The sequence below is a fragment of the Myodes glareolus genome, chromosome 16 (assembly GCF_982192425.1).
Source record: "Myodes glareolus chromosome 16, mMyoGla1.1, whole genome shotgun sequence".
NCBI lineage: Eukaryota > Metazoa > Chordata > Mammalia > Rodentia > Cricetidae > Myodes > Myodes glareolus.
Genome location: NC_142041.1, coordinates 33,159,880 through 33,180,456, shown reverse-complemented (window position 1 = coordinate 33,180,456; position 20,577 = coordinate 33,159,880). Strand labels below are relative to the sequence as shown.

Genomic DNA, 20,577 nt, shown 5'->3' with positions numbered 1-20,577 from the left:
TTGCAACACTGAATTGGGGTTCATCCTGAAGATAAGAAAAGCAAAAAAGCCACCCACTGGCTCTTACCTCTACCTCAGTCTGAAATGGTGATCCTGCCTCCTAGAATCTCAGAATGAAACTGAGAGCGTCTCTAGCCATTTTATAAATATTCTCTAGGGCTGGGATTAAAGGCGTGCACTGCTGGAATTAAAGGCGTGTACCATCGGTTTCTATGCCAACTAGTGTGGCTACTGGGATTAAAGGTGTGTGTTATCACTGCCTGGTCTGTAAGGCTGACCAGTGGGGCTGTTTTCGTCTCTGATCTTCAGGCAAGCTTTACAAATGAAATGCCACTACACGGTGATTCAGGTGTGGTGATTCCTGCCTGTAAGTCTTGAGACAAACTGAAGGATCCTAAGTTTGAGAACAGTCTGATATATGCAGTAGGTCAACTAGGGCTACAAAAAGAAATTCTGCCTCAGAACAAGTAAATATCTCAGTGAATGTATTTCCAAGGCTCTTTTTTGCATCATAATGATGGCTACCCATAAATAAACTAAAACATAAAAGCAAAGTATCGTTAGAATTATAGCATCTTGGGGCTGAAGAGCTGGCCCAGTGCTTAGAAGCACTTATGCTGCTCTTCTAGAGTATACAGTTCAGCTCCCAGCACACAGACAGCTGACAACCGCCTGTGTCCCCTGCTTTAAGGGATCTGACACCTCTTCTGACCGCTGCAAACACCAACACAGATACATTCATAACTAAAATAAATCCTAAAATGTATAGCACTTCATTTACTCTGTTCAGCTGAGTGATCAGTATTATGGACACTAAAGCAAACTTCAAAGGAATCCTAGCATTCAAGAGACTGAAGCAGGAAGACTGTACACTCCAGACTTACCTGTGGATCAATAAGTAAAGGTAACTGTCACCAAGCTTGACAACCTCAATTTGGTCACTGGGACACATGTGGATCTCTGATTTTCGCATGCTCCACAGTGCACACAAGCACACATTCCTGGGCACGTGCACACACTAAATTTTTCTTTAAAAAAAAAAAAAGAAGAAAAGAAAAAAGAACTCTTGTCTAGTTAGATAGCCTTGGCTGGCTTAAAACTCCTAATGTAAAGCTTTAACTCACAGGGTTTCACCTGCCTCTGCTTCCCAGGTACGATGATTCAAGTTTTGTGCCACCAGGCTGGGCCCAAAATTTTTGGTCCCACCCTTTTACAATTCAAAAAGCAGTTATTAGCAAGCATGGTGATACACGCTGCCTTCAATCCCAGCATTAGCGAGGCAGAGGCAGTTGGGCCTCCCTGAGTTTAGGCCAGCATGATTTACACAGTGAGTTCCAGAATGGACAGGACTACACAGGGAGACCATGTCTCAAATAAAATTAGACAGACAGAGACAGACAGACAGTATTTTACGACATATCAGTAAAATAAATTGTGCTTTTCTTCCTTGGCAGTTGAGTATCACAAACACTAATGTTAAGCCTGGTGGTGTTGGCATGCACCTTTATCTCCCATTATTTGGGAGATAGAGGCAGGTGGATCTGAGTTCAAGACCAGCCTGGTGTACAGAATGAGTACCAGAACAGCCAGAGCTACATAGAGAAATTCTATCTCAAAAAAACTAAACAAACACTAGGTTTTCTGACTCATCAGTTATTCTAAGTCCATAGTGAGTGATAAAGGAAACAAGAACTTGCTTTCCTAACATTAAACTCATCACATCTTGTTTGTTTTCTTATCCTCAGCTCATTTCTCAGAGGCAGCACTTACGTCTGCATAACTTCTGGGCAAAATAAAATGGCTACTTTCCAAAACCAAAATTCCAAACCCAAGGACAATGCAACCCCCTTCAAATGGCTTTCCTGTCATGCATTTCTTAGACACCTTTACTCTTTAAAAGAATTTTAAAGCAGGGAAGATTATTTTTAACCCTATCATTACAGAGCAAGCCTTCAAATACTCAAAGCACCTTTGATTTTTCACCAAGTTGCAGAATGAATTCCCTGTTGATTTGGTTAACTAAAAAGGCATCTTCCCATCTGCAAGCATCCACTGGCACAAGCACATATTGTATACCTTGGAAGAGGGACAGGACAAAAGAGCTAAGATTAGAAGAAGCAGAAGCAGCCAGTGGTGGGTGGCAGTGCATTTCTCAGGAGACAGAGGCAGGTGAATCTCTGAGCTCAAGGTCAGCTGAATCTACATATTAAGTTCCAAAACAGCCAGAGATGCAAGTGAGTGCGGTAATAGTCTGGTTAGTAATTACAGGACCCATATTTGAGCCCCAGAACCTATTTACAAAAAGCAAGACCTATATATCCTAGCATTATGGAGGTGGACACAAGAAGATCTCTAGGGCTTGCTTGCCATCCAGTCTAACTGAATCTGAGAATTCCAGGATCAGTGACAAACCCTGTCTTTTAAATTAAAAATAGAGGAGAGGGAAAGTGGTGTGGAAACATACCTTTAATCCCAGCACTGTAGACTCAGAAGCCTGTCCATTCAAGGCCAACTGGTCCATGTAAAAAGCTCCAAGCCAGCTAGAGCTACAGTGAGGTCCTGACCTCTAGAAAGGGCTATTCTTTTTTCATTTTTTGTGTTTTTTTTGTTGTTGTTGTTGCTGTTGTTTTCAAGACAGGATTTCTCTATGTAACGATCCTGGCTGTCCTGAAACTCTCTACAGATTAGGCTGGCCTCAAACTCACAGAGATCCACCTGCCTCTGCCTCCCGAGTGCTTGGATTAAAGGATGCACCACCATGTCCAACTAGTGGGGAGTTATTTCAAGACAAAAGTACATATACTCTAGATAATACTATAAAGCTGGGATCTGCCAGGCAGTGTAGGCACATACCTTTAATCCCAGCACTGGGGAGGCAAAGGCAGGAGGATCTTAGTGAGTTCAAAGCCAGCCTAGTTTACAAAGCGAGTTCCAGGACTACATAGAGAAACTTTGTCTTGAAAAACTAATGAACAAACAAAGGGAGAGGGGAAAGGAAGGGAAGGAGTGGGAAGGGTAAGGAAAAGAAAGGAGAAGGGAAAGAAAAGGACAGGATAAAGGAAAGGGAAGGGAAGGAAGGAAAACTAAGATTCTTTTTCTTCCTCAAGACAGGGTTTCTTGTTGGGCGGTGGTGGCGCACACCTTTAATCCCAGCACTCCGGAGGTAGAGGTGGGCGGATCTCTGGGAGTTCGAGGCCAGCCTGGTCTACAAGAGCTAGTTCCGGGACAGGCACCAAAAACTACAGAGAAACCCTGTTTCAAAATTCCAAGAAAAGAGAGAGAGAGAGACATGGTTTCTCTTTGTATATCTGGCAACCTGAAACTCACTTCTTAGACCAGGCTGGCCTCATACTCAGAGATCTGCCTGCCTCTACCTCCCAAAAGAGGTACGATTTTTTAAAGGACACTGCTTTTATTCTATTAGCATCCCTTATTACTATTTCACTGATCCAACACCAAAATTTTTAAATGTCAAGTTACCTAAAGGATGTGTCAATTGCTGGGCGGTGTTGGTGCAGGCCTTTAATCCCAGCACGGGGAAGGCAGAGGCAGGCAGATCTCTGTGAGTTCGAGACTATCCTGGTCTACAAGAGCTAGTTCCAGGACAGGCTTCAAAGCTACAGAGAAACCCTGCCTTTAAAAAAAAAAAAAGTGCCAATTTCAGGCAGTGGTGGGTGGTGGCACTTGCCCAACTCTAGGGAGGCAGAGTCAGGTGGGCAGGTGGATCTCTGAGTTCAAGGCCAGCATGGTGTACAAGAGCTAGAGCTAGTTCCAAGACAGGCAAAAAAGCTACAGAGAAACCTTGTCTTGTCTCAAAAAAAAAAAAAAAACAACAAACAAACAAAAAAAGAGAATGTGCCAATCAAGTCCTATGATCCATTTAAAAATTAACACACACCTGCTACTTTATGTACCTATATATGCCAGTTTTTACTAAGACATAAAACACAAAAACCCTTAAATAAGGAAATCTCCCACTACACTACTCAAAAAAAGTATTCCCTATCTATTTCCCTGATGGTGATGTAGAAAGACTTGCTACACTGTTGTTTAGGTGCAGATTAACCTGAAGCATGAAGGCTCAAAAACAGTTCCTTCCAGTCACTGCTGGAAACTGCATGCGCTAAGCTATAACCAATGACGACTTCCACTCTTTCCCTAAGGAACACACTCACTGTCTCCATCCTTCTCCAATCACCTGCCTAACCTTCGTTCTGGTTTCTATCACGTCATCACTCCCACAGAAGAAACGCTGCCCCGGGCCATGACTCCTGTTTCTAGTCTTCCCTCTTGTTCTCCTGCGTCTGTCTCTACCACTCATCATTCCCTCTCCTTGTCAGGCACAGAAACACCATCCTTGTTCCCTTTTGTCCTCAAACACTCAGCACTATTTCATTCTTATTCCTGAAATAGAAAACCCAATACTGAGTGTGTCCCCTCGCCAGCAACTGTGTGCTCTACTAGCATCAGCAATTGGCTGGGGCAGTAGGGTAGCTAGTGCTGGGCATGAGCAAGGCTGTGGTGGGTTAGAACAGCAGCATCTAAACAGAAAGGAAGGCTGGGGTACAGCTAGCTTGAGAAGACAGAGTGTCCCTCGATGTGTGTGCCTGACCACTTCATAAGGTAACTACAAACTGGCACAGGGCTTAGAGATCAATCAGTCCATCATACTGATTTCAAAAGCCACTAAAATCAGAATGGAAAAAGTAAAGTAGCCTATTGTATTGAAGCTCAGAACTCAAGTTCCAACTTTAAATGTCTATCCACCAAATAAATAGCAAAACTAGGCATGTAAAGTCTAGTGGAACCCTACACAATTCAAAGACCACACCTCTGTATCCCATTCCTATTCCTTATCTAGTATGGAGAGCCAGCCTTTTACACTACAAAGGTGCTCAATTTTCTTTCCTTTGCTTGCTCTCTTTATCAGCTAGCACCTGGCTGTACTCCCAGACAGCAGTATTTCAGACAAACAGAGTAGTAGAGTGTGATTTAGAGCACCTAGTCCAGAAGTCAGACAGACTTGAAATCTACTCATTTTGAGATTAGAAAATGTAATCAAATACTGTTTTCTAAGTCTGTGGGGAACCTAGAAAAGATAATGGATTTCTAATGCTTGGTTATAACTGGTAACAATTATAGGATTAATGGATGCTGCTTAAGTTTCTTGTTTTATCTATTTAACTTACCTCAAAATATTTATTCCAAAAAAAGATGAATAATTTTACTGCAATATGGTCAAAACATAAAGTTCACTTTAATCCCAGTATTCAGGAGGCAGAGGCAAGCAGATATCTGAGTTCCAGGACAGTCTAGGATACACAGAGAAACCCTCTCTCAGGAGAACACTTCTGGTGTATTTGCTAAGCTTTGCAACTATGACCACAATCTAGCTAACAAACAAAATAAAGCTGCCATTTCCTTGCCGACTCCCGGCCAGACCCTGGTTTAGGTACATCTCATTGTGCCAGCTCTATCACATTACCATCTTTTGTGGCAGTGAAGTAGTGAATGGCCATTTAACGGTTAAGCAGGGATATTTCCCAATCACTATCGTTCTGAGGAGGGCAGCAGACTCGGTTACAGCTCCTCCATCATTTTTTGTTGTTTTTTTTTTTTTTAATTTGAAACAGGATCTGTGGCAGGTGGTGATGGTGCGCGCCTTTAATCCCAGCACTCAGGAGCCAGAGGCAGGCGGATCTCTCAGTTTGAGGCCAATCTGGTTGATCTCCAAGGGTGAGTTCCAGGGTGGCCAGAGCTACAAAAAACTGTCTTGAAGAACCTCCAGCAAAAAAAAAAAAAAAAAAAATCTTTATAGCAATATCTAGAGATTATGTACTTTTGAGTTCCAAGACAGCCAGGACTATTTCATAAACACTGTCTCAAGAAACAAAAAGCAAAAATATAAGAAAAAAAGAAACGGTCTGTGTAGTACTGGCTATCCTAGAATTCCCTACGTAAATCAAACTGACTCAAACTCTTAAGTAATCCCATGCCTCTACTGCCTTTCCAAATGAGATCAGGACACATTAAAAAAAAATTTAAAAAATTAAGCCAGGCAGTGGTGGTGCACACCTTTAATCCCAGCACGGGAAGCAGAGGCAGGCAGATCTCTGGAAGTTCGAGGTCAGCCTGGTCTACAACAGTTAGTTCCAGGACAGGCTCCAAAGCCAGAGAAACCTTGTCTCGAAAAACCGAAAAAAAAAAATTGTATGAAATGAGCATGGTGGGGCATGCCTTTTATCGCAGCACTTAAGAAGAGAAACCAAGATCTCTGAGTTCAAGGCCAGCCGATATACAAGGAGAGTTCCAGATCAGCTATGGGGATGTAATGAGATGGAGGCGGAGGGGAATAGAGAGACAGCTCAGCATTTAGGAGTGTGTGCTACAGTTTCCAGCACTCCTGTTACGCAGCTCACAACTGCCTGCAACTCCAGCTGGTCTGGGAGCAAAAGTGAAAGAGTTGGCCTATACATGGCCCAAGTGCACACACACAGCATCTAATTATATAAACAAACATATATAAAAAAGTTTTTAAAATGTGGAAACAACAGAAATACCAGGTATTACTGAATTGTGTTCTATTAAATACAAGTTAATAAATAACACCGACAAGAAACCAAATTTCGGCACAAGTCTAGAGCTGTGATTCTCAAAAAGCTACAGCTTTTTAATACAGTTCCTCAAAAGAAAGAAAGAAATATACAGTTCCTCATGTTGTGGTGACCCCCACCATAAAATTATTTCACTGCTACTTCATAACTGTAATTCTGTTCCTGTTGTAAATCGTAATGTAAATGTCTGTGTTTTTTGATAGTCTTATCAAATGACCCTATGGAAGGGTCATTAACACCCAGAGGTTGAGAACCATTGGTCTAAATCCAAATGAAATCCACTTTTCACAAGATTTGGAACACTCCTGTGTCTGTGTCCCTACATTTGGGAGATAACAGGCAGAAGAAATACCACAAGTGACACACCGGAACCACAAGTTAGTGCAGAGCTATCCTCGGCAGCTATCTGAGAAATAAAAAGCCCAAGGGTTTAATCCAAGCATTCAGGAAGCACAGGTAGAAGGACCACAGAAAGTTTGAAGCCAGCCTAGTCTACGTAGCAAGTTCCATACCAGCCAGATATACTAAGATCCTATGCCAACAATAAATGAATAAATAAAAGCCAGGCATGATGGCACAGAACTTTAATTTAATCCTAGCACTTAGAAGACAAAGGTAGCAGGCCTTTATGAGTTTAAGGCCAGCCTGGTCTATGTATCAAGCTCTTGGGACAGCGAGGATGATATTAGAAAGATTGTCTTAACAACAAATGAACTGAAAACACAGCTCAACAGTTAAGAAAGAGTATACTCTTCATGCAGAGGACCCAAGGAGTACACTTATCAGACAGCTCACAGCTGCCTAAAACTCCAGCTCCTCAGAATCCTAGGCCTTCTTTTGGCAGGTGCACACACATACATACACACGCACACACACATACAAATAAACAAGTACATCTTTAAAAAAAAGAAACAAATCAGTGGCTGGAGAGATGGCTCAGCGATCACGAGCACTGGCTGCTCTTTCAGAGGTGGATTTCAATTCCCAGCCAACTAAATAATGGCTCACAACCATCCATAATGAGACCTGGTGCCCTCCTCTGGCCTGTAAGCACAAACGCAGGCAGAACACTGTTTTACATATTATATAAGTAAATAAAAAATCTTTGTGTGTGTGTGTGACTTTGACAGGGTTTCTCTGTAGCTCTGGAGCCTGTCATGGAACTGGCTCTGAAGACCAGGCTGGCCTTGAACTCACTGAGATTCGCCTGCCTCTGCCTGTCTCTGCCTCCCAAACTTTAAATAAATAATAAATTTTTAAAAAAACAAAGAAAAAAAAAACAGTGGCTGGGCAGTAAAGGCATACATTTGTAATCCAAGCACTTGGGAGGCAGAAGCAGGAGAATCTCTGAGTCTAGATCAGCCTGGTGTACAGAGGGAATTCCAGGACGGTCAAGGTTACAGACAGAAACTCTGCCTCCAAAAGCTGGGGGCGGGGGACATGGGACAGGATGACACAGACTGACAAATGGGGAAAAAAATTTAAAGGTTCAGAATTACACAATAGTCCTTCCTCTCTACTTTAATTTTACTTTCTTCCCCATTTCCCTTGCATACACCCCCTTTTCTTCCTTTATCTTCTATACAAAAACACTCCAAATAGTCACTGAACCTAACCTGAGAATACTGTTGACTCCAGCATCATTGTTAAGTGTGGTCTAAGAGTGCAATTATCATTTCATGCTGCTTCTTTAAGTTAATCATACATACTAGAACCCAATACATCTTCCAATCTCACAGGCATAAGCAGTGTGTTTAGATGCCTAGATTGTGTACATCATCAGGTGCACTCTAAAGGGTAGGATTTTTCATTAGAAAAGTTTTGGCACTGTTCAGTCATTAAACAAGAAAATAAGTAAGGTTCTCTTTCGGTTTGCCTTTTTGAAACAAGGTTTCACTATATAGCCATGGGAGGCTTGGAACTCAAAATGTAGACATCAGCCAATTTATGACAATCCTCCTGCTGGGATCACAGGCTGGGATCGCAGGGATGCACCACACCCACCCAGCTAGGAGGCCTTATAAATGGAAATTTAAGTCAGGTGGGGTGGCACAGTGGCACTTGCCTTTTCCGCTCAACCAGCATTAAGAAGGCTGAGACAGGAGGATCACTGAGTCTTAGACCAACCTCAGCTACTTAGTAGGTTACATGTCAGTCAGAACTATACAGCAAAACCCAGACTCAAAAAAGAAAGAAAAAAAAAAGAATGACTAAAGAAATACAGAAATATGCTCCTTTACAAATAATTTTCTAAAATATTTATTCTTGAGGCTGGAAAGACTGTTCAGCATTAAGGGCACGTGCTGCTTTTGCAGAGTACCTGCATTCAATCCCCAGCACACATGGGGTCTGGGTTAATTAAACACATGGTTTAATTCCAGCACACTGGAATTAAAGTCAGCATCACCACACCCAGCCCTCTAACAACTTTGTGTTTTTCCTGTAAAGCTTACCACCCTTTTATTTTACTTTATGTGCACTGGTGAGAGGGTGTCAAATTTCCTGGAACTGAGTTTCAGAATATAACTGTGAGCTGCCATGTGGGTGCTGGGAACAGAATCAAGTACTCTGGAAGAGCAACCTCTGCAGTCAGCCTCACCTAAACACTTTTAAAAGGAGACTACTGCCTAGCCTTAACCAAGGTACTTCCTTCCTCAACACAGCCCTGTTCCACACCTCAATTCCAAACACTTAACTGGGTACCAACTGAAACTCCAGTTCACAAGCAACTATGTCCCTTCACCAAAAATTCACAAAACCTGGTCCTCAATGCCTGTATCAAAGATTTCAGGAGCACACCTGTGGAGCACACCTGTAGGAGGTAGACGTGGAAGCCGGAAATCAATTCAAGCTCATCCTTGGCTACCCATAACTTCAAGGGCCAACCTGGCCTACAAGACCCTGAATTTAGGGGCTGGAGAGATGGCTCAGTGGTTAAGAGCATTGCCTGCTCTTCCAAAGGTCCTGAGTTCAATTCCCAGCAACCACATGGTGGCTCACAGCCATCTGTAATGAGGTCTGGTGCCCTCTTCTGGCCTGCAGACATACACACAGATAGAATATTGTATACATAATAAATAAATAAATTTAAAAAAATACCACCATAGAAAAAAGAAAAGAAAGAGACAGACTTCTCCATCAAAACTTGCAAAACTCCCCCACGGGCTTTTTGGTGACATTTCCCACATAGACCTTCCTGTAACTTCCTTTAAGCTCACCCCACTCCCCAGCTTGCAAACAGAACAAAAGGGCCACAACACTCACTCTATAAGAAGCATATAGGCACAGACCTGGAATGCCACCCAGCACTTGGGAGTCTGGAGAAGGGGGCTACAACAAGTTTGAGGCTACACCCTGCACTGGAAAACAGCCCGGCTACAGAGTGAAACTGTCTCAAACAAACAGGCACACATCAAGGTTGCACTCTGGATTTCAGGTCAACCAGGGCTACATAGTGAGACCATCTCAAACAAACCAAAGTAATGTCAACACTAACATTTAAAAGTTAAAATCACTTTAGACCATGTCTACATTGCAAGACAGTATTATACTTCCTAAATGCATTTTATATCCTTAAGGAGTAAACATCAAAAATCAGGTCGGGTGGTGATGGCACACGCCTTTAATCCCAGCACTTGAGAGGCAGAGACAGGAGGATCTCCGTCAGTTTGAAGCCAGCCTGATTTGTAGAGCAAGTTTCAGGACAAGCTCCAAAGCTACAGAGAAACTGTCTCAAAAATAATTTAAGTACTAGGTAAATACATAAATAAACAAACTAAAAAAATCAGGCCAGAATGATATGCCAGATGCCTGTAATCCCAGTCCTCAAGAGACTGGAGCAGGCAGCACATTGAAACCTGAACAAATAAAAAGTGCATTAATTAAAATAACCTCATTCTTGTAACCATGTTCTTCAACCACTTCTTCCAAAATAATAAAACTCATTCAGACTAAGAATAAGGGAGCCTCCTGAGGAGCAAGCACTTCACCAGTTACTAGGAAAGAGAGCAGAGCAGAGTCCCTTCTCAAGGAAGCCGCAGATGACTGTGGCTAGCCCAATCCACATGCACAGAGAGATCAGAGGAAACCAGAGCAGCAGGAAACAGGCAGGAGAAGCAATTACCACAATCCTTTCTCATGGCCTCATTCTCGGCCATGTTACAACTTCCACCCATATTTCAAACAAAACAATCTCCCTTTCCCTGAAATGTTTAATTTCTGAAGGTCAGAGGCAGCAAGGAAGCAAAGTGGGGGTGTGGGGGGGGGATCGGAAGTGTGGGAAACAAACAGGTCAGGCCCTGGGGGTGAGGGGAGGGACCGCTTACAGAACAGAAGAGCCCAAAGTAGGAAAATCAGGCAAGAACATAAGTCAGCAACTTCTGGAATGGGAAAGTGAGACACCTTTGCTCAGTAAGATAAATCTATGTAACAACTGGAAAACAGGCCTAGCCAAGAGGTCCTGAAGGCATGCAAAACACAGTGGATCATCTTCTCCAAAGACTGGAATTTATCCTTTCCTAAAATAGGCAGACACCACAAAGAACCAGTCCAATGTCTTAAGCTACACTACAGAACTTTTAGGTGTGATAATCACCTTCCTTCTACCTTTATCTGAAAAACCAACACCAAAAAGAACAAGGAAGTGAAGGCACATGCCTTTAATCCCAGTCCTCTGGAGGCAAAGGTAGGTGATTTTCTGTGAAGCCAGTCTAACCTACAGAGCATGTTCCAGGACAGCCAGGGCTACAAAGAGAAAACCTGTCTCGAAAAAAAAAAAGAAGAAGAAGAAGAAGAAGAAGAAAAAGAAAAAGAAGAAAGAAAGAATAGGTAACTCAGAGGAAATATTGTACTAGCATACCCACTGTCAAGGGGAAAAAAAGGCTTTACCAACAGAAGAGATATGCATATACACTATTCACTTTAAAAAAAAAAGTTCACTGTAAACAGGCACAGCAGCGCTTGTCTGTAATCCATACAGCCTGAGATTCCCACCATAGAAAAACTGAGGCAAGAAGCTCTTGAGGGAAATCAGCCATGGTTAGGTAGTGAAACCCTCTCTCAAAAACGACCAAAGAACGACATGCCTTCAAATAAAAGATCTCTGTGTACCTCATGGAGAGACCTTGAAAGAGCTAAATTGTTATTGTGCACATTTGCTGGAGAAAGTCAAAACTGTAGGCAAATGTGCTCCTTGGAAATAAAGTAGAAAAGTGTAGAGGTGGTAAACTACAGGACTATGTTAAAGCAGGAAACAGCAGGAATGATTTGAAAACAAGAGTCCTGAGCGGTGACAGTTGACATGCCTGGACAACAAAGACTTAAAATTCAGGGGGAAAGGTAGGAAAACCGAGTAGTACAGTGATTACAGTGATTTCGCGGTAAAGAGAAGAGGGCTGACCTGGAATGCACCAGGTTTAAAAAAAAAAATCATCATTTGAATTTCTAACAGCTCGCTTTACAGTTTACAAAGCACACTATTAACTTGTGTTTAAAAAAAAAAAGAATAAACTGTGACACAACCAGACTACAAGAACAGGCAGGGCACGAGGAAGAAGTTTCAACTGACACCAAAGCCTTCCGGAATGAAAATAAGTAAAACTGAACTATGCCTTCAGGAAAGACTAGAGCGCAGAAGTTGGGCTTTAAGACCAGTTCCCAGGACCGTCGCCAGACGTGAAAGCGGAAAGGTGGTCAGGATGAAGGCGACAGCGTGGCGGGGGAGCTCCAGCCTACACGCAGGGACCGAGGTGGGAGAGAAAACCACACCCTCCAGGACAGAAACCCGGGGGGGGGGGGAGGCGCCCCCTGGGGCTGGGTGGGGCCCGGCCAACTAGGATGAGGGGGGCAGAAAGCACAGGGCAACCTGAGCGGGAGAGGAAGGAGGGTACCCAGGCCTGGACACACTAAGGAAACATGAAGCCAGCGAGGGAAGCTCGGCCCGGTCCACCCGGGTAGACCCTGGGGCATCCCAAACAGGGTTGGGAGTTTTGAGGACCTTAGCCCAGGTCTAGAAAGCACACACTGCAGGTTTCAGGACCCTGAAAGAGTAACCGAAGAAACAGAGGGAACAATTACCGCTGCTGCTCTCGTTGGACTCGGGACCCGCCGCTGCCGCCGCCGCCGCTCGTTACCTGCCAATGTGCCTCTTACAAAGCGGCGGCGGCGGTAGAGGCGGCCCTGCCCGTCACGTGACCCCTACGTCACTGGAGGGGCGGAGCCAATACTCGAAACTTGAGCCGGTCTACCCTGCTAGAAAGTACTACTCTGGCAGCTGGGCGAGGGGGGTTTATGTGGAAGCTCTGGGGAAGCTGCCATTGCTCGAGGTTGGCGTTTCAGGGTCGTTTTATCCGCTATCTACAGGTAGTCCACTACTAGAGCGTGCTGTCGCGCTATGATGACCTCAGACACCGCAAGTTACTCGCATGCGGCCGCCTCTGTCATCACGTGACATGGTCCAACCACTCAAAGCAAGCCTGGCCTCTAGTCGTTGCCAGAGTGAACTACAACTCCCAGCGTGCTGCGCGGCTAAAAACACTGCGTAAAACCTCCTTTTCCCGTCGATTTCGTAGATGCAGCTCCAGACTCTGGCTACTCCAAGTACGGTAGCGCGAGCACCAGTGGCTGCCACCTGCTAAGGGAACCAACATGGTTCCTTCTGGGAAGTGTAGTCCGGGCGGAGAGTGACTCCTGCTACCACGTTGCGGGACTGGCGCTCCGCCCTGCCCTTTGCGCGGGAAAACGCCAACGGCTAGCTGCTGAGCCAAGAAGCTGCCGAGAACGTCCTCCGGCTGATGGGCCTCGAGACCTCTGTGTTGTCAAAGGCGGATTGCTCTCTGCGTTTCCAACACTCTTCTTCAGGACACGACTAATTTTTTTTTTTTGAACGCCTACCTTATGTCCGGGGTTTATAAAATCGGGTTGACCCGATTTTGCGATAAGGAAAGGGAGAGTTACTTCCTGGCATAAGAGACCCAAATACGGTTCTGTCTTTAGAAGTTACCTGAGCCACCTCTTAGCAAAGTTGTTAACCTCAGGGGATTAAGCACAAAGAATTTTTTGTTGTTCTTTTGGGGTTTTTTGGTTGGGGTGGGGGTGGGAGGTTAGTTGAGTTTTTCTGTTTTTTTTTTTTTTTGAGACAGGATTTCTCTGTGTCGCTCTTGCTGTCCTGGAAGTCTTTCTGTAGACCATGCTGGCCCCGAACTCAAAGATCCCTCTGCCTTCGGAATTCTAGGATTAAAGGCGTGCACCACCATCTCCCGACTCAAATAATGATTAATAGTTGAAGGCCGGACGGTAGTGGCGCACTCCTTTAATCCCAGCACTCGGGAGGCAGAGGCAGGTGGATCTCTGAGTTTGAGGCCAACCTGGTGTACAAGAGCTAGTTCCAGGACAGACTCCAAAGTTGTAGAGAAACCCTGTCTTGAAAGACCAAAAAAAGAAATAAGTTGAAAACAGTTTACCTCCAGCCCAGGCTAACCTAGCTTCATCACACAATCCACAGTGACCTCTTACAACACCAACTGCTGGGTTTACAAGCAAGAGCTACCCACCATGCCTTGTTAATAAAATCAGTTTCAAATAATTTTTTAAAATAATGTTTAATATGTATACATTGGTATATTGTCGTGCCTGGTTTCAGATCCCCTGAAACTGGAATTGGAGATGTTTGTAATCCACCTTCTGGTGCTGAGAATCTTCCTCTGGAAGAACTAGTGCTCTAAACAGCTGAGCCATTTCTCCAACCCTGTTTAAGTTCTCATTGACTGGGTTGTTGACACCAGGGTCAAGAATATATATAGTTCAGTGGTATTGTGCATACTTAGCAGGCACAAAGCCAGAGTTGCAATTCCTAGCACCAAAAAATATACATTTAAACATAATACAATGTAAATACATATCCACAACTTTGGAATCGAGCAAACACTGCCTCCATTTTGAGTTTTCCTGGATTGTGACAATTAAGTTACGTAGGAGGGAGTGTTGGCGTAAGCCTTTGATCCCAGCACTCAGGAGGCAGAGGAAATGTATCTCTAGGGCCAGCCTGGTCTACAGATCCAGGACAGCCAGGGTTATGCAGATAAACCCTGTACCGAAAAGACACACAATAAACCCTCAACGAACAGAATTATATTCACATCCTATTTGTACCCATGGAGTGCATCTGGTTTAACTAAAGTAGAAAGGAAATTAGCTTGTACTGATGGTACAGGGCTACTCACCAACTTGCTAGTTACTAATAGACTTAGTCTATTTAAATTACTTGGCTAAAACAATTGAAGTTTTAAACAGTCTTGCCCAGTTCAAGGGAAGCCTTTGTTTTTCTGCCTGAACTGATCAAAGAATGCTCAGGGTGTACCTCTAACAGTAGAATTTATCTTGATTATTCATATGTAGATACATCTTATCTCTCTTGACTAGTTATCTATCACTGTGTCTGGACAGTTCAGTCTCTGTTTTGTTTAGTTTAGTTTTTGGTTTTTGGGGGTTTTGTCTTTGTTTGGTTTTGGTTTTTCAAGACAGGGTTTCTCTGTAGGTTTGGAACCTGTCCCTGGAACTCTCTCTGTAGACCAGGCTAGCCTCGCCTCAAACTCACAGAGATTCTCCTGTCTCTACCTCCTGAGTGCTGGGATTAAAGGTGTGGGCCATCATCTCCTGGCAAAAATTACAAATTCTTGCCGGGTAGAAGTGGCACATGCCTTTAATCCCAGCACTACAGAGGCAGAGGCAGGCGGATCTCTGTGAGTTCGAGACCAGCCTGGTTTACAAGAGCGAGTTCAAGGAAGCCTCTGCCTCCCGAGTTCTAAGATTAAAGATGTGCATCACCACTGCCAGGCTATGTTAAAATCTTTTAAGAGACTTGACGTAATACTTCACAATACAATGTTTTATGTGCTAAATGGAAAAAAGTAAGCCTGGGAGAAGATGAATTAGCAGATGTTCCTATCAGGGGAAATTGTGTGAGCCCCAGGCAGAAAGGGGTAAATTTAGTTCGTCTAAAGGGACAGTGCTTTGAGAATCAGTGTAGTGCAAGATATAGGTATCAGTGGTATCTGTGCAGTGTTTTGCATGTCAAGCTAAAGAATTTATTTTCTCTTTCCTCCAGTTACTAATCCCATAAGAATTTGATGTCAGTAGGGGTCTCTAGAAGCAGAAGTCTCCTTAGAGACCCTGGGGATTAAGCTCTAATGGTAGAGTGACAGGTGGTGGCGTTGGTGAGAAAGCTGCCCCTTCAGATGCTCTGCTGCTGCTGCGGCACGGTTATGCCAGCCTGAGGACAGGCCAGCTGTGGTGGGTGAAGAAAACCTCTTCCCTGACTACTCACTCATCAGCTTTGTTTCAACCAGTGCAGACCTTTCTGTCGGGTTTCTGAGATTTCCTGATGTCACTGCCAGAAGAACGCTGCTCTGGTCAGGTTGAGCCATTTCCAGCACAACTGTTTGCTAAGGGGGAAAGAAAGGCTCAATAGCCTGTTCAGTCTGACCTTGATGTTTCTCCAGACAAATGCTAATCTCCCAGCAGCTCCGGGACCTGTTCCCAGGCCAAAGAACAAAGTGGATACACCTGTTTTCTTGCTAAAGCAAGACCAAATATGCCTGTTAGTTAAGGATAAACCACAATCTTTGCTGACGGTGGGCTCTAATTTAGGGGAAATTATGAGTAGGTCACCCATATGAGACATGAACTCTGAGCTCATCTCCAGCTTCCTAGTAGGAAGGAAATAACATCCTTTTTTTAAAAACTTTTTTTTTCTTTTCTGTGTGTTTCTTGATTTTGTTTTGTTTTTGAGACAGGGTCTCAGTATGCAGCCCTAGCTGTCCTGAACTCACCATGTAGACCATGCTGGTCTTAAATTCGCAGAAATCCATCTGCCTCTGATGCCCAGTACTGGAATTAAAGGTGTCCAGCTTTGTATTGTCTTGAGACAGGGTCCTACTAAGTAGGCCAACCTGGCCTGGAATTGTCAACAGTCCTCCAGCCTTGGCCCCAAAATGCTGAGATTACATGTGTGAACCATAAACTACCTTTTGAAATAAGGTCTCGTGTATCGCATCCAGAAACTTTGATGTCTAACCAAGGATGAACTTGAACCTCTGATCTCCCTGCCTTCATGTCTCAAATGCTGAGACTATAAGTGGTTTTATGTGGCTCTGGGATCAAACCCAGGGCTTCATACCTGCTAGATGAGTACTCTTACCAACTGAGCTACATCCCTAGCCCTAACTCACCTTTACTTTAAAGAATGTGCTGTTCAGAAAAGGGCAGCTGTTATCCCTGCCTTTTCGCCTGCCCCTTGGCAAGAGCCAGCTGTTTGCCAAATAAACACATATACACCTGGGCATGGTGGCACAAGCCTTTAATACCAGCACTAGGGAGGCAGAAGCAGGCAGATCTCTTTGAGTTCCAGATCAGTCTAGTCTACATAGTTCCAGGACTATATAGAGAAACTTTTTTCTTTTTCTTTTTTTTTCTTTTTTGCTGGGGTGTGTGTGGGGGGGGTGGCTTTGGAGCCTGTCCTGGAACTAGCTCTTGTAGACCAGGCTGGCTTCGAACTCACAAAGATTTGCCTGCCTCCACCTCCCGAGTCTTGGGATTAAAGGTGTGTGTCACCACCGCCCGGCTTTTTTGTTTTGTTTTTTTCCAGGGTTTCTCAGTAGCTAGGGAGCCAGTCCTGAAACTTGCTCTGCAGAACAGGCTGGCCTAGAACTCACAGAGATCCATCCACCTCTGCCTCCCGAGCGTCTGCCACCACCGCCCAGCGAGATTTTTTTTCTTTCTTACACAGCTAGATCTATTCTCACAACATATACATTCAGAAGTGTAAAGAGGTCAGCAGTGAGTGCATCAGAAGGGGACCTTTCTGGAACTAGCAACTGCTATGTGCCACTCATGGCACAAACCAAGATCCTGAAGTCCAAACATTTGTTCTTTTGAGACAGGGCCTTTTAACTATTATTAGGTTGGCTACTAGCTTGCCATATGACCAAGACCCTTCTCTCTTCTGATTTTGATTTTATATAACAAAGGGTTTTATTGTAAACAATCTTAGGATCATCTGTAACTCCAGTTAAAGAAATTGTAGCCTACCTCTAGTTTATAAGAGCCTTTCCTTTCGGGAAATCAGAGGTGTTTGACACCTGAGTGGCTCAGGACACAGCCAGGTGGATTCTGTCCAAAGTGGACATGGTCCAAAGAGCAAAGTTAAAACTAATTGTCAGTCTTGGCCTCATTCAGTCTGGGAAAACTTCTTTGGGGCCAAAACTTTCCGGGTGGAACTCTATTCATTTGAGTGACAGTTCCAGGTGCTGGTCACTTCTGGCTGCTTAGTTTAGAAGCGGGCCGGATGGTGGTGTTCAGGGACTGACTTGTCTCTGGATGAATGTGGCACCAGGGGAAAAGGGTGCCTTTTTCTTTACTTTGTTTTAATGGAGCGAAATGGGAAAAGAAAGCAGAATTACAGAGAGAGGTAGAAGCATGATTCATAAAAACCAATAGGAAAAAAGAACAAGCAAGCTCCTGACATTTTGTAACAGGGAAAGATAAAGGCTAACAGGGTTGGGTAGAAAATAAAGCCTGGGTTCAGGCCTGGAAGGTGACTCAAGGCAAGAAGGTAAAGGCACTAAATGCCAAGCCAGAAGACCTGAGTTCCATCCATGGACCCGCGTAATAGGAACATGATTCCTTCAAGTTGTCTCAGACTTGTGCCATGGCACATCCCAACCCCCAGATATAATCACTGATAATAAGTTTATTAATATTTTAAAGCATATTTTTATAGCTAGAAAATTTCTTGGAAATGACTGTGTTGAAATGAATACATTGTAGCACAGAGGGAGGTGTTTTTTGCCTTTCCTCTACCAAATCTATTTTTCTGAGACATTGTCTCATGTAGCCAAGACCTGTTTTGGAATTTCTGATCCCCCTGATTCTACCTCCCAAATGCTGAGATTACAGTCATTCTCCACTATGTCTGGTTTTCTAATGAATCCAAGACTCCATGCCTTCCAGGTAAACTCTATCAACTGAGTCCACTAACTATTTATTTATTTGTTTGTTTCTTTGTTTATTTTGAGGCAGGGTGTCTCTACATAGCCCTGGTTGTCCCAGAACTCACTATGTAGACTGTGCATGCCTCAAACTCAGAACAGAGATGCTCCTGCCTCTGTCTTCAGAGTGAGCCACCATGCCCGGTTTATTTTCCTTTGTGTTTCTCCCCCACCACCCACCCCAGCTGAACCAAGGGCCTTAGGCTTATTAAGCAATTGCCCTACCACTGAGCTAAATCTCCAACCCTCACAACTAATTTGGAACACTGAGATACTTGGAATATGCACACTTCTTCCCACTTGATGTTCTATCAAGGTAGGTGGACAGACTTCTGCTCAGGCCCATGTTCTTGCTGAATTATTTATGATTTTTTTGAAACAAAGTCTCATGTAACTCAATCTGCTTTTGATCCAGATGTAACCAAGAGTGACTCCTGATCCTCATACCGTTGTCTCCCAAGGGCAGGGATTATTGATGTGTGCCACAAGGCATGAGCCTTGAACTCACTATGTAGGTCATCAGTCAGGCCTTCAATTGGCTGCGGTCTTTTGCATCTAGAATGCTGGGATTACAGGCATGCAGCCTCATGCCCAGATCTTTGTGGCTGAATTCCATAAGCATTAAATAATCACCTTGTTACCAACTTAGAACCAAAGTTGACCTCTTATAGCATCCTCTTCTCCTGGGAATATTTATGTACAAGGGAACAAAAGCACAGAGAAGTTAGGTAACTTGCCCAAAGTCTCACTTGACAGATCTCTGGGACAGTATACATCCTATCACTCAGAAGTCATCTAAACATTGATGGATATTTGATAAAGAAAAGGTTACAAGAGCTGGCCAAGTACCTCAGGGCCATTTTTCAAGGAAGAGACTAGATGACTAGATGGGTCACAGAGGACAACAAACGGAGCGAAGATCAAATGGAAAAGGCCTCCCGATCGGTCTGCAGGAACTCCTAGGAGGGTGGGACGATGTGCAATGGAGACAGATAAATCCTTCCCTGTTGCTCTCCTTACTCCGGCACCTGGTCCTGACTACTCCACCTCCCAAGTGCTGGCATTCCAGGCTTCTCCTCCCACCATTTGCTGAATTTTGCAGTTTACAATCTTAATTTGGCCTTGAAGTATGCAACACAGTAAACTTCTAGGGAACTAAGGTAACAGTAAAACTTTAGAAACTTGCAGGGTAGGGAGCCAAACCTCCCTGTACTAACAAAAGCAGAGCTAGACGGACATGATAGATGTCTGTCATTGCAGCACTGGCAATGCTGAGGCGAAGGATTGCTGTGAGGTCCAGACTAGTAAGGCTGCACAGGGAACCACTGTCTAGAAAAGAAGACTGAAAGGATGGGATTTTTGAGAGAGGCTGCTTTGCTCTGTGGTCCAATACTCCATACAGACCCGACAGGAGCTCAGACCCTGCCTTCAAGACACCTAAATCTAGGCCAGGTGGTGGTGGTGCATGCCTTTAATCCCAGCGCTTGGGAATCAGAGGCAGGCGGATCTCTGTGGGCTTGAAACCACCCTGCTCTATAGAGTGAGTTCCAGGACAGCCAAGACTCCACAGTAAAACCCTGTCTCAAAACCCCACCCTGTAATGGTCTGCTCTGTCCCTTTAAGAGACAAGCCATGCCCAATCCCACTTGCTTCCCCCGAGGCAAGCTGATCTTCAGCTTTCAACCCGAGTCCCTTCCTTTTCCATCTCCCTCTTGAAGAGGCAGCTTCTGTCTCTCCCCACTTCTCTCCTTCCCTCTTCTGTTTATCTCTCTTGCCCCTCTCTATGCTCTTCTCCCTTTTCCCCTTCCCTTCCATAACCCAATAAGTAAATATCCAACCTCACTCTGCATGGCCTGCCCATCTGTCTGTCTCTCCTGATGGGACTCACTACCCCCTTGTGGCCCCCTGCAGCCACTTAG

The 20,577-nt window shown here is 44.2% G+C and overlaps 1 protein-coding gene across 2 annotated transcripts in view; it reads right to left on the bottom strand.

The window, feature by feature from the left end:
• The window catches only part of Ubap2 (ubiquitin associated protein 2), a 75,912-nt gene extending 63,104 nt beyond the window's left edge, over positions 1–12,808 (bottom strand). Inside the window, exon 1 of one of the 2 annotated variants that reach the window (XM_048420062.3) lies at positions 12,690–12,808. The gene's annotated coding sequence lies outside the window, so the exon portion shown is untranslated. Of the gene's footprint in view, positions 1–884; positions 1,010–12,689 lie in introns of those variants that run through there. The other variant, XM_048420063.3, reaches the window with a different exon arrangement.
• Positions 12,809–20,577: the final 7,769 nt, after the last annotated feature.